Below are 13,450 nucleotides of genomic sequence, written 5' to 3' on the forward strand. Positions count from 1 at the left end.
TAATTACACTGTAGTCAAAAAAACACATTTTGTAAAAATGGGTCATTTTACATTTTGAGACTTTCTTATGGTTTAGAATGTGGTCTTTAATGTTAAATGGTCTGTATGCACTTGAAAAAGTGTGTGTACTGTTTTTTTGTGGGTAGAGCATTCTATAAATGTCAATGAGATCCAGTTGGTTGAAAATATTGTTGAAATCTTGTATGTTTTTAAAGGTTTCTTTTTTTTGTCCACTTGTTCTATCATTTATTGAGAAAGAGGTGTTGAAGTCTCCAACTATAATTCCAGATTTGTTTTTTTCTCCTTGCAGTTCTGGTTTTGTACTTCCTGCATTTCCTTTTTTTTTTTTTTTTTTAAGATTCTATTTATTCATTTGAGACACAGAGACAGAGAGCATGAGCAGGGGGAGAGGGAGAGGGAGAAACAGGCTCCCAGCTGAGGCAGATGCTTAATCATCTGAGTCACCCAGGTGCCCCTGCTTCCTGCATTTCAAAGCTCTGCTGCTGGGTGTATAAATATTGAGTATTGTTTTGTTCTTTTAATGAACTGACTCCTTTATCATTATGAAATGACTTTCTTTATCCCTGATAATATTCTTAGCTCTGATCTACTGAGCTGATATTGAGACTCTACTTTATTGCATTATTTTTATCTTGTTATAACTTTATACATTCTTAAAACTTTAACCTATATGTGTCTTTATATTTAAAGAGTATTTCTTATAGTTTGATCTTTCTCTTTTATCCAGTCTGATAATCTCTGCCTTTTATTTGGAGATGTTTAGACCACTTACTTTAATGTGATAATGATATGGTTAGGGTTTTTCCTCCCATTTTATAACATTTTTAGTTAATCCATGAAATTCAAAATATTATCAGTTTCATGAGAGACTATGGACTCTGAGAAACAAACTGAGGGTTCTAGAGGGGAGGGGGGTTGGTGGATGGGTATTAAAGAGGGCACGTACTGAATGGAGCACTGGGTGTTATATGCAAACAATGAATCATGGAACACTACATCAAAAACTAATGATGTATGGTGATTAACATAGCATAATAAAAATAAATAAATAAATAAATAAAATATAATCCACATCAGAATCATAAGAATCATCATAAGAATCATCAGAATAAGGTATATGATATCATTTTCTTCATAAGGACCTTCAAAATCCAGTAAATATTTCATAGCGGTGACATATACAATTGGAAAGTTAAATTTGATCAGATATACTACATATGGACTTAAATTTCATAGGTTTTACAGCTGTAAGAAAGATTCAGTCAAGTTGCCTGAACATACTTTAAAATTTTTCCAATAACTTAAGTAATTAGTTTTATTTTCATTATTTACTTTTGAAATAAAAATTTAAGGTGTACAGCATGATAATTACATATGTATATTATATATATAATTGAAATAAATGAAATAATTGCTATATTCAAACTAATTAGCATGTTCTCCTTACATAATTATTGTGTGTGTGCATGTGTGTGTGTGTGTGTGTGTGTGTGTGAGAAAGCACCTGAAATCTACTCTCTTGCCAGATTTCTACTATTCAGTTCAGTATCACTAACTATAGTTACCATGCTGTATATTAGATATTGACACTTATTCATCCTACATAACTGCAACTTTGTACTTTGACCAACATCTCTTTATTTTCCTCTCCTCACTATCCCTTGCAACTACCATTCTACTCTCTACTTCTATGTATTCAGCTTTTTTGGATTTCATATACATCATGCAGCTTTTTTCTTTCTCTTCCTGACTTCTTTTACTTAGGGTATCTTCCAGATCCATTCACATTATTGCAAATGGAAGGTTTTCCTTTTTTTTAAGGCTGAATGGTATTGTGTGTGTGTGTGTGTGTATACACACACACATATATGATATTGTGTATATATATATGATATTGTGTGTATATATATGTATGTGATATTGTGTGTATATATATGATATTGTGTGTGTATGATATTGTGTGTATATATGTATATGATAGTGTGTATATATGCATATATTATGTGTATATATGTATATATTGTATGTGTATATATGTATATGATAGTGTGTATATATGTATATGATATTGTGTGTGTATATATAGATATACATACATATATGTATATATACATACATACACACACACACCCAAATTCTTTATCCATTTCATCCATCAACAGACACTTAGGTTGTTTCTTCATCTTTGCTATTGTGAATAATGCTGCATTAAACATGGGAATGCAGATTCCTCTTCGAGGTACCAATTTTACTTCCTTTGGGAATATTCCCAGAAAAGAGATTATTGGATCATATGGTAGCTCTACTTTTGGCTTGTTGAAACTCTATACTGTTTTACATAATGTCTGTACCAGTTAACGTTCTCACTAACAGTGCAAGAGGGTTCCTTTTTTCTCCATATCCTGTCCAATGCTTGTTGTCTTTTTTTGTTTTATAATAATAGCCATTCTGACACACATAAGGTGGTATCATCTCATTGTGGTTTTGATTTGCATTTCCCTGGTGAGTAGTGATACTGATTTGCATTTCCCTGATGACTGGTGACATTGAGCATTCTTTTCTTTTTTTAAATTTTATTATGTTAATCACCATACATTACATCATTAGTTTTTATTGTTATGTTAATCACCATACATTACATCATTAGTTTTTGATGTAGTGTTCCATGATTCATTGTTTGCGTATAACACCCAGTGCTCCATTCAGTATGTGCCCTCTTTAATACCCATCACTAGGCTAACCCATCCCCCCACCCCCCTCCCCTCTAGAACCCTCAGTTTGTTTTTCAGAGTCCACAGTCTCTCATGGTTCATCTCCCCCTCCAATTCCCCCCCTTCATTTTTTCCTTCCTGCTATCTTCTTCTTCTTCTTTTTTTAAAACGCATAATGTATTATTTGTTTCAGAGGTACAGGTCTGTGATTCAACAGTCTTACACAATTCACAGTGCTCACCATAGCACATACCCTCCCCAGTGTCCATCACCCAGTCACCCCATCCCTCCCACCCCCCACCACTCCAGCAACCCTCAGTTTGTTTCCTGAGATTAAGAATTCCTCATATCAGTGAGATCATATGATACATGTCTTTCTCTGATTGACTTATTTCACTCAGCATAATACCCTCCAACTCCATCCTTCTTTTCATGTACCTGTTGGCCATTTGTGTGTCATCTTTGGAGAATTGTCTGTTTAGGCCCTTTGCATTTTTTAAATCAAGTTGTTTGTTTTTTCTTATTGAACCATGTGTGTTCTTCATATATTTTGAAAATTAACCCGTTATCAGATATATTATTTGCACATATTTTCTACTGTTTGGTAGGTTGCCCTTTCCTTGTTGATCATTTCTTTTGTTGTGCAGAAGATTTGTAGTTCCATGTAGTCCTACTTATTTTTGCTTTTGTTAATTGTTCTTTTGGTGTCTATCTAAAAACTCATTGTCAAGGCCAATGTCAAGGAGCTTTTTCCCTAAATTTTCTTTTAGGAGTTTTATGGCTTCAGTTCTTATGTATAAATCTTTAACCCATTTTGACTTTTGTGTATGGCATAAGATAAGGGTCCAATTTCATTATTTTGCATATGGTTATCCAGTCTCTCCAGCACCATTTATTGAAGAGACTATCCTTTCCACATCATGTGCTTTTGTCAGAAATTAGTTGCCAAATATGCTTGGGCTTATTTCTGGGCTCTCTATTCTGTTCCATTTATCTGTGTATCTATTTTTATGCCAGTACCATATTATTTTGATTATTATAGCTTTATAATATAATTTATAATCAGGAAGTGTGATGCCTTTATTTCTGTTCTTTTTCAAGATTGCTTTGACTATTTAGGGTCTTGGGTGGGTCCATACAATGTTAGCATTGTTTTTCTATTTCTATGAAATGCCATTGAAATTTTGATAGTAATTGCACTGAAGCTATATTATCACTTCGAGTAGAATGGACATTGTAACAGTATTCTTCCAATCCAGGAACATCCAGTCTAGGATATCTGTCCATTTATTTGTGTCTTCTTCAATTTTTTCAACAGTGTTTTATTGTTTTCAGTGTAAATCTTTCATCTCCTTGGTTACAATTATTTCCAAGTATTTTATTCTTTTTGATACTGTCATAAATGGGATTGTTTTCTTGATTTCCTTTTTGGATAGATCACTGTTGGTGATTTTTGTGTGTTCATTTTGTATCTTGCAACTTTTCTGAATTTATTCTAAAAGATTTTTTATAGCGTGCTTAGGGTTTTCTACAAATAGGATCATGTTATCTACAAATTGAAATAATTTTACTTCTTTTCTGATTTAGGTGCATTTTATTTCTTTTTCTCATCTGATTGCTCTTTTAAGATGTACAGTACTATATTGAGTAGAAGCAGTAGAAGTAGGAATCCTTGCCTTGTATCAGATCTTATAGGAAAAGCTTTCAATTTTTTTCTCCATTGATTATGCCATTAACTGTGAATTTTTGACAAATGGCCTTTACTGTGTTCAGTAAGTTTTCTTCTGTCTTTATCTTTTGAAAATTATTTTTATCATAAATGGATGTTGAATTTTGTCAGATGCTTTTCTCTGCATCTATTAAGATGATCACATGGTTTTTATCTTTTATTCTGTTCATGTGGTGTCTTACACTGCTTTTGCCTATGGTAAACCAATCTTGCATCCTAGGGATAAAACTCACCTGGCCATGGTGTGTAATCTCTTCAATATGTTGTTTATTTGATTTGATCGTATTTTGTGAAAAAATTTTGCACCTATGTTCATCAGAGATATTGGCCTATAGTTTTCTTGTGTCTTTGGCTTTAGTATCAGAGTGATACTGGTCTCATAAAATGAGTTAGGAAGTATTGTCTCTATTTCTCATTTCTCTCTCACTGCTTTCAAGCTTTTTCTTTGTCTTTAGTTTTTAGAAGTTTGATTATGATGTGTCTTAGTATGCATTTCTTTTGGTTTATCTTGGGTTTTGAGGCTTGCTCTGCTTCTTGAAAATGTAGGCTTATGACTTTTGCTAAATTTGCAGAGTTGTGTCATTAATTCTTTGAATACCTTTCCAATCCTGCCCTTTTTTTCTCTTTCTGTTACTTCAGTAACACAGATGTTAGATCTCTCACTATAGTTGCACAAGTCCCTGGGTTCTGTATATAACTTTTTCAGTCTATTTTCTCTTTGTTGTTCATATTAGATAATTTCTATTCTATGTTCAATATCACTGATTCTTTATCAACTTAACTTGATTGTTGATCCCATCCATTGAGTTTTTTGTTATTGTATTTTTTAGTTCTACAATCACTTGCTTATTTTTTATATCTTCTATTTTTTCTGATACTTTTTTATATCATTATTGACAATTTATTTTTTTTCCATTTTTTTCCAATGGAAAAGCATGCTTGTGTTTGCCCACTGAAGCATTTTTATGATGTCTGCTTTAAGTCTTTGACAGATAATTCAAAATTATCTCTTATATTGGTCTTGGCATCTTTTGATTTGTAATTTTTTTTAAATTCAAGTTGAAATTTTCCTGGTTCTTGGTATGATAAGTGATTTAAATTGAAATCTGGATTATTTTAATGTTATGAGTACCTGGATCTGGTTCAAAACTTCCATTCTGGCTGCCTTTTTCTGACCTCACTTCCACAGGCAAGAGGGCAGGTGTGGCATCACATCATTACTACATGGTGGGACTGAAAGTGAGGATTCCTTACACAGCCTCTATTGACACAAAAGAGAATGTCTCCTCATTATTGCTGAGTGGGAGTGGGAGTTCTAGCTCCGCATTGGGACTCCACTGGTATCACCTTGGCTGAAGAAATAGAAATTATGTGTTTCTGCTCCGTTGGTGATTTTCATTTATACCACATAGGGTAAGGCTTATTACCACCTAAAAGGGGGAAAAGTCCTGATTTCCTCCTTGGGATTCTCTGATACCACCCTGGCAATTGTGGACAGGCAGCTGGGATGACTCATTGTAAGCTGGGAGGTTGGAAGTCTAAACTCTGAACTCAGTCTCTCCTGGAGTCAATGAATATGTGGCTACAGTTTTGTTTTTGCTTTTGTTTTTCCTGTGGTGTTTGGCTGGAGTAGAGCAGTTGCTTTCTAAAATTTTTCTGTCTTTCTAGGCTAGCCCTTTCCCTGTCCTATCATTAGAGAGCACATGCAGCCTTTGGGGTTGTGTGTTTGTGTTTGTTTACATACCTTTGTCACACGATACGTAATATCTTAGAGTCACTCTTTCCTGTATTTTGCCTGTTTTTCATGTGGCTTTAGGCATGGGAGTAAATCCAGTACCTGATACTCCAAATTTGCCAGAGGCATAAATCCTATCTTATTTTTTTCAAAAATAACTTTCTACATAAATATTCTTTCTGTAGTTTGCTGGCTTCTCTAGCATCATGTTCATAATATTATAAGGCTAAATTAAAACCCACAGAAATTACTACCACGTCATTCCTTCAATTTCTATTTCCCTAACAAGTTGGACTTTTCCTCTCTACTTTTCAAAGTCTTTTTATATTACTTTTATATATGTTCTGAGTTTTTAGTTGTACTTAGCAAAAGAATAGAAAAATTACTTCTACTTCATCTTTCTGGGAGTGGAAGTCTTTTTTTTTTTTTGCATAATGGGAAAAATGTAGTTACCAACATAGTGTTTCTTGTGCTCTTCAATATATTGTTTAGATACAGATATTGTGATTTTACCATGTTAGGTGCTGGTATTTTTTTTATATACCTAAAAGTATTCTTGAGCATTGTTCTGGGACACGCTTGAGTTACTTGGAAAACTGATAATTTTTAGATTTTGCTTTTAAGATTTATTAGGTGGGACCAAAACAGTGTGTAATATATGGCTAATTATTTATTCCCCACTCCTGAGGCAAAATTTTCTGAGCATTTTCCCCAATGCCCTATTAATTAGATGTCATTCTAGCTAAGGGACACATATTATTTCTGTCCCTGGGTGTGCTCTGAGTAGTTTCCTCTAATTCTTTTGGGGGCTCTTCTCTGGCTTTGGATAATTTCCTCACACACACACATGCTGCTTAGTATTCTGCTGAAGAATATTAGAGGAGGAGCCTCTGCAGATCTCTGGGGTTCTTATTTTGGGCAACCCGCTCCTCACTGATACTCTACCCTGTGAATTCTGGCCACTTTGATCTCCCTGGCTCTGAACTCTCAATTCAGGGAGACTGTGGGATTCCATCTGGATCACCCTCTTTTTGTTATGGCCTGGAAAGTCTCTGAAGATAGTATGTGACTAGAGTCTCAGGGCTTACCTCATTTATTGCTTGTGAGTCAGAGACAATTATCCTTTGTCACTTGATATTCAATGTCTTTACCATTGTTTCCTTTATTATTCTTGTATTTCGTGGGTTTTGGGGAAGGAGGGTGAATATAGTCCCCGATACTTTAAATTACTCAGAAGTATAAATCCCACTTTTTTAAAAAAATATAACTTTCTACATAAATGTTCTTTCTTCTCAACCTGACCCTATATAATTTGTGAGGTAGCAACTATTTCTTATAAATGATCTTATATGTAGTATACATATATCAGCAGATATTTGCTGTTGAACCTGAATATTAGAGAATATTTATTGACCATTTCTATTGACTCTTTTATTGTTAACCTTCCCCCTAGCTAAAACAATTTTATATTATTTGACTGCAAACATGTTTTGAGAGTTTACTATGTCCAAAGTGTAACATATGATGCAAAATTTCAAGTATAATGAAGGAATTGTACTAATTGAGCCTCAGAACAGTTATGTATCTGTCATTCTTTTTAAATCTTTGAGAATTCACCCTTTGTGCTGTTTTCAAGTATATTTCTATTTTTTATGTAAAAAAATAATGTGGCCTTATAGAAACCATTATCATTCAATTACTAGGATTTAATTTGAAATTTTTCCCTATTATTTTTCTAGGTATGATAGTTCTTTGTTTCTTTCTGTCTTATTTCCACTCTCCTTCCTTCCTTATCTCCCCCTCCACTCCTTTCCCCATTTTTAGGGTCTCTTCCAATGCTTATATTCTGTAATTCTCAGAAATCTGAGAAATGTGTTATAAAACTAACAGTTTACTTATAATTCCTGAAAAATGACTTAAAATTGGTTAACTTCCAGAAAATTAATACTGGAAAAATACTTTTTCCCCACTAGATTATGCTAGCTTTAATTTGTAATATAAATCAAAGTACACGTTTTAATTATTTTACAGTTTTAAAAGAGTTTTATGACACATTCTTACCACTCCCTTATGAGATGGGTAGTTTACTATTTCCCTTTTACAAGTGAGGAAATCAGTGCTAAGGAAGTTCAGGCAAGGTTGCCTCCAACACAAGAGCTCATCCTCAACTTCCTGTTAAATAATACTTTTTCTGTTATAGCAAGTGGTTATAAAATCAAGGATACATCTGGTCTTTCCTGAAAAGATAAATAAGGGAGGGATGGATAGAATTAAAGAACTGGTTGAGAGAAAAGATAAGGAAAAAGGAAGGGATAGAGGAAAATTACAACACTATTGACCTACTTTCGTCCTTTTGACTGAGGAGAACTTCTGAATGGAGATATATATTCATGAGAAATGGAATCACAGGGGAAAAGCTATTCATTGGTTGGCCTATGTTACTATTGAAACTTGAACACTTTTGATAGTAAAAGGGAACATGATTAATATTTATTCTGGTACAATATGCATAAATTATGACTCAGTTAATTCAAAATGTATAGTAACAATTGGTAACAACCCGAAAGAGTTTGGTCTGAGTGAAAAGAGTAGACTGTGCTGTCACTATGAGGCTTCCACTCATAATCTTTCAAAGGGAATTCCTCTGTTGGTAAGAGACTTAGGTGTAAATAATGTTGGAAAGCCAAGTCAGGAGTGTTCTCTCTCTCTCTACCTCTTCATTTCTCTCTCCCAACCCCCACCCCCGCTGTCTCTTTCCCTCCCTCCCTTCCTCCCTTCCTTCCTTCCTTCAATAAAAAAAAAGTATGGAATACCTATTGGAAAGTCAGTGGAAAAATGTGGGTTAATAATCAGTTGCTACTTGTGTGCTGCAGTCATAGGAGAACCAAAGAGTGATCAAGGAATTTGAAAATTGAGTACATTCATGACATATTAGAGACTGATCAAATTATTTTGTAAATCATTCATGAGAAAAGCTATGTTTGGCTCCTGATTTTTTTTTTTTAATTTTTATTTATCTGGCAGAGAGAGAGATAGTGGGAGCAGGAACACAAGCAGGGGGAGTGGGAGAGGGGGAGGGAGGAGCAGGCTTCCTGTGGAGCAGGGAGCCCGATGTGGGGCTCAATCCCAGGACCCTGGGATATGACCTGAGCTGAAGGCAGATGCTTAACGACTGAGCCACCCAGGCACCCCAGGCTCCTGATTTTTATTGTTAGACTTTGTGTGTCAGTCACATTAATTGGAAATTTGTCAGATTTTTTTCTTTCACTTTTCACATTACATACAATCTCTTTTAGGGGAGAAGAAAATATGCTTCCTGTGACTGTCACAAGAGGTAATGAGTTAATGAGTTAATGTCAAAAGAATTAATGACAAAGTCAATATTGTGCCCTAAGAATAGAACAACAGATATAACCATTATTTTCCCTCTCTTAGAAGGTAACTAACGGGTTAAAATCAGTCATGTTTAAATATATGGTATCTAGTATTCTCCAGTGTCTTCTAGTTCTAAATCAATTATAAAGAATTCTTAACTCCATTTCAAATGTTTGTTTTTAAATTGAATATGTATAACATCACCCTACTGTGGCACCTTTTCAAGGGAAAGAGCAGAAGGAGGCAATTTCCTTATATATTTGAAAAATAAATACACAATTTCTGATATTAGACCAAGTGAAATAGATATCCACTTCAACACTCCATTTTGGTATATGGATACAGATGTACTTAAAGGTAGTATTATTTATCAAACAGACCTAAATCATGTAATCATGTTTGCAAAAAAAGAGTGAATTGGAAAGCTGGATGATTTAATCAATGTAGACAGCCCATCTAAAATTTTTAAACCTCACCTCAAACCTCTACTTTTTCTTAATAGTAGGGTTTGAGAATTATTAGCCAGACAGTTGTCTTAAATCTCCATTTAATTTAGATCTATTCATACAAAGCCTCAATGTTGAAGAATCTGTATATTTTACTTAAAAGCAGAATACATTGAACAATGTATTAATCCAATAATCAAGGATCATGGACACCATTATACTAACTTTTGCCACATGTACAAAAGGAACATTAAAAATGTTCCACCTATTAGGATATTCAGTAGAAGTTGCCAAAATCTTGAAAATTAAACACACACACACACACACACACACACACACACACACACACACACACACAGCTTGAGAGACTATATGAAGAATATTGGAAGTTTTTTTGTTAAACCTTCCCAAGAACTATTGTGTAAATAAAACTAGTTCTTGGTTTCAGAAAATCAAAAGAGCAAAGGCTTAGGGGGAAAAAGTGGAAGTAAACTTGAAGAAAAAAAAAACACTTCAGGTGAATTATATTTAAAGTAGCATACTTTTCTCATTTTCTAGAATCTTATTTTCTTTGTGTTTCAAATTCTACAATTTTGAGGTACCCAAAACTACTACAAAACTACATAAGATTTCCTTAACAGTTGTCTATTTCTATGTAAAAATCTACCCCATACTGGGGCGCGTGGGTGGCTCAGTCCTTAAGCATCTGCCTTCGGCTCAGGTCATGATCCCAGAGTCCTGGGATCGAGCTCCACATCGGGCTCTCTGCTCTGCAGGAAGCCTGCTTCTGCCTCTCCCACTCCCCCTGCTTGTGTTCCCTGCTTGTGTTCCCTCTCTCGCTGTGTCTCTGTCAAATAAATAAATAAAATCTTAAAAAAAAAAAAAAACTACCCCATACTGAATGGTTTCAAACAACAGTGATTTATTATTTCTCTGTATTATGGTGAGGTTAGTGAGTTTCCTCTCTTGGTTTCTCCTGAGCTCAGGAATGAGCCTATATTCAGCTGAGGGTCAATTTGGCTGCAAGGTACAGGGTGGCCTGACTCATAGGTCCCTTAGTGGGTGCTACCTGTAGGCTAGAACACCTCACTTTTCTTCTTGAGTTACTACTTTGTATTCATTTACGACTTTATATGCTGATATTCTACAAATGCATATACCAATATGATCCAGAATATCAGAATAATTAATGACATTATTATTAACAAAAATAATAGTCCAAAACACATTGTTTAAAAAATTATATTTAAGTAAGATTTAACAGAATTATTTCAAAGTGAATACAGATTGTGTACATTTAAATTTTGAACAGTAGTAACAAATTATGAATCATAATTTTCATATCGAGGTAAGACCTTGTCACTTTAAAGGTATTTTGTATTTTAATTTCAGAATGATCATTTTAGAAGAAACAGATAACTAAGAATCCCAGTTCATAGGTGAAAAAGGAGACTTTGAGAAATGAAATAACTTACCTATGTTCACCTATATTTTAATTTTGTTCATAGACAATTTTACATGGTTAATGTAAATAAGTTGGACATTTCTGCTATAACTGCATTGTTTTGATTGCTAACATCTCCCCCTCTTTGGGACAGAGTAACTTCATCTTAACCTTAGCTTGTAGTCCAAATTGGAACTGACATATTTTCTATAGCATTTGCTCCCTGGCCACAGCAGTGGTTTGAGAGTTGGTCACTAACTCAAGCCCAGCCAGGAGCACATACCTCTTTCCTGGGAGATTTCAAAGTTTTGGTGGAGGGAGAGCTTCTTCAGCTCTAGCACTAAGGTGTGAAAATTTGAGCCCAGTAGTTGTTGATGCCATGCCCCAACTAGCAGAAGATATCGTTTAGCGGCAAAAGAGAATTAGGCCAGCATGAAATGTAGAGATGAGAATGGAAGGGACAGTCTTGATGGTTTCAAGGGCATGAGGCCTGCAAAACTGCCCTAGGCCTCTGCCTTGCCAAGAATCCAGTATTGCTGATATCACAACCAAATCATTACATACCACATACAATTTTAGTTTGAGGTATGTCATTATGTAAAGATTTAAAATATATATATTTCAAATTCTCAGTTAATTTTTCTAGCATTGTTTGAGGAATGATCCTTCTCTTCATGAGCAATGATGTGTAGTATCTCATTATGTATTCAGTTCATATATATAGTCCAGAATTTCTATTCAGATGCCAAAGTGGACATTTTAACGTAGTTTATACCAAAATGGAAGACAGGTGTTAAAGGATTATCCCAAGGCACAGAATGAATTGCATCATTCTCCTCCACTAGAAAATGATGGTAGTGGAAATATCCCCTCTACAAGATGTATAAGAACATTAAAATACTAATTGTGGGAGCAAACATCAGGATTAGGTAATGGGTATTTGAGGAAGTCAGGAATGGAAATAAATTGAAGTTGATGTATTACCTGTAGATCTGAGACTTTGAAATTGTAGCAAAACATATCTCATTCTCTGTATTTTTTCAGGCCTTGTATTTTTAAAAGATAGTATACTGATTTTTTTTTTTTTGACAGAACTGAGTGGTTTAACATTGATAATTGATGCACTTCTCTCTTTCTTTTGAATTTTTCTGGAGTTAAAATCCAAAATTAAAAAAATTTCCCTATCAGGATTTGTAAAATCATTTTGTAATCTTGGATCATTTTACTGTAGCATTGGTGACTATAAGAATAAATAACATCTTTGCATCACATTGCACAATATCTTTTATTACATAATTTTCTACTTTATCCAAACCTCCTTATGACTCCTATAATTACCTCTTGTCCAGTTTTCCTATTTTAAAAGTGAGTATACTGACTAGCTAAGACCCTTAGATGGATAAAAAAAAAAACACATTTAGAAGAAATTGAGAATTCTGACTTACGCATGCATGTTCTACAAACAAATATGTTTGGTACTATTGATAGAGGTTGGTAACTACACCCACGATTAGAAACAACTCTGATAGTATGGTTATATCTTTCTTGCTTGATTTAGATATTAAGAACTGAGGGGAAAATTACACATCACAAATAATTACTATATAACAGAATGTTCTGTTCTCCAGCATCCCAAGGTCTGTGTTGTTATTTTAACAGTATGTGAAAGGCATAAATGTGCTATAAGTAGATGCCTTTTCTTTTTCTCCTAGTAAATTTTATAGTTTTACAGAATCTCTAATTCACACATTCCTTCATTTATTTATCAATACTTTAATTATTTCTTTATTCAAGAGATACTTAAAAAAAGAGATTTATTTACTCCTTTTATGCATCAACTACTGGACTGGGCTCTGAATTGATGTGTTAGATTTCACATCTGAATAAAAGATTTTTTTCTGCATAGTGCTCAAGTAAATTTAAAATAGTTACTCTAGAATTCATAAATTGTCCTAAACGTATTAGCATTTGAATGAAAAATGCCTCATG

The sequence above is a fragment of the Halichoerus grypus genome, chromosome 6, assembly GCF_964656455.1.
Source record: "Halichoerus grypus chromosome 6, mHalGry1.hap1.1, whole genome shotgun sequence".
In the NCBI taxonomy this organism is placed as follows: domain Eukaryota; kingdom Metazoa; phylum Chordata; class Mammalia; order Carnivora; family Phocidae; genus Halichoerus; species Halichoerus grypus.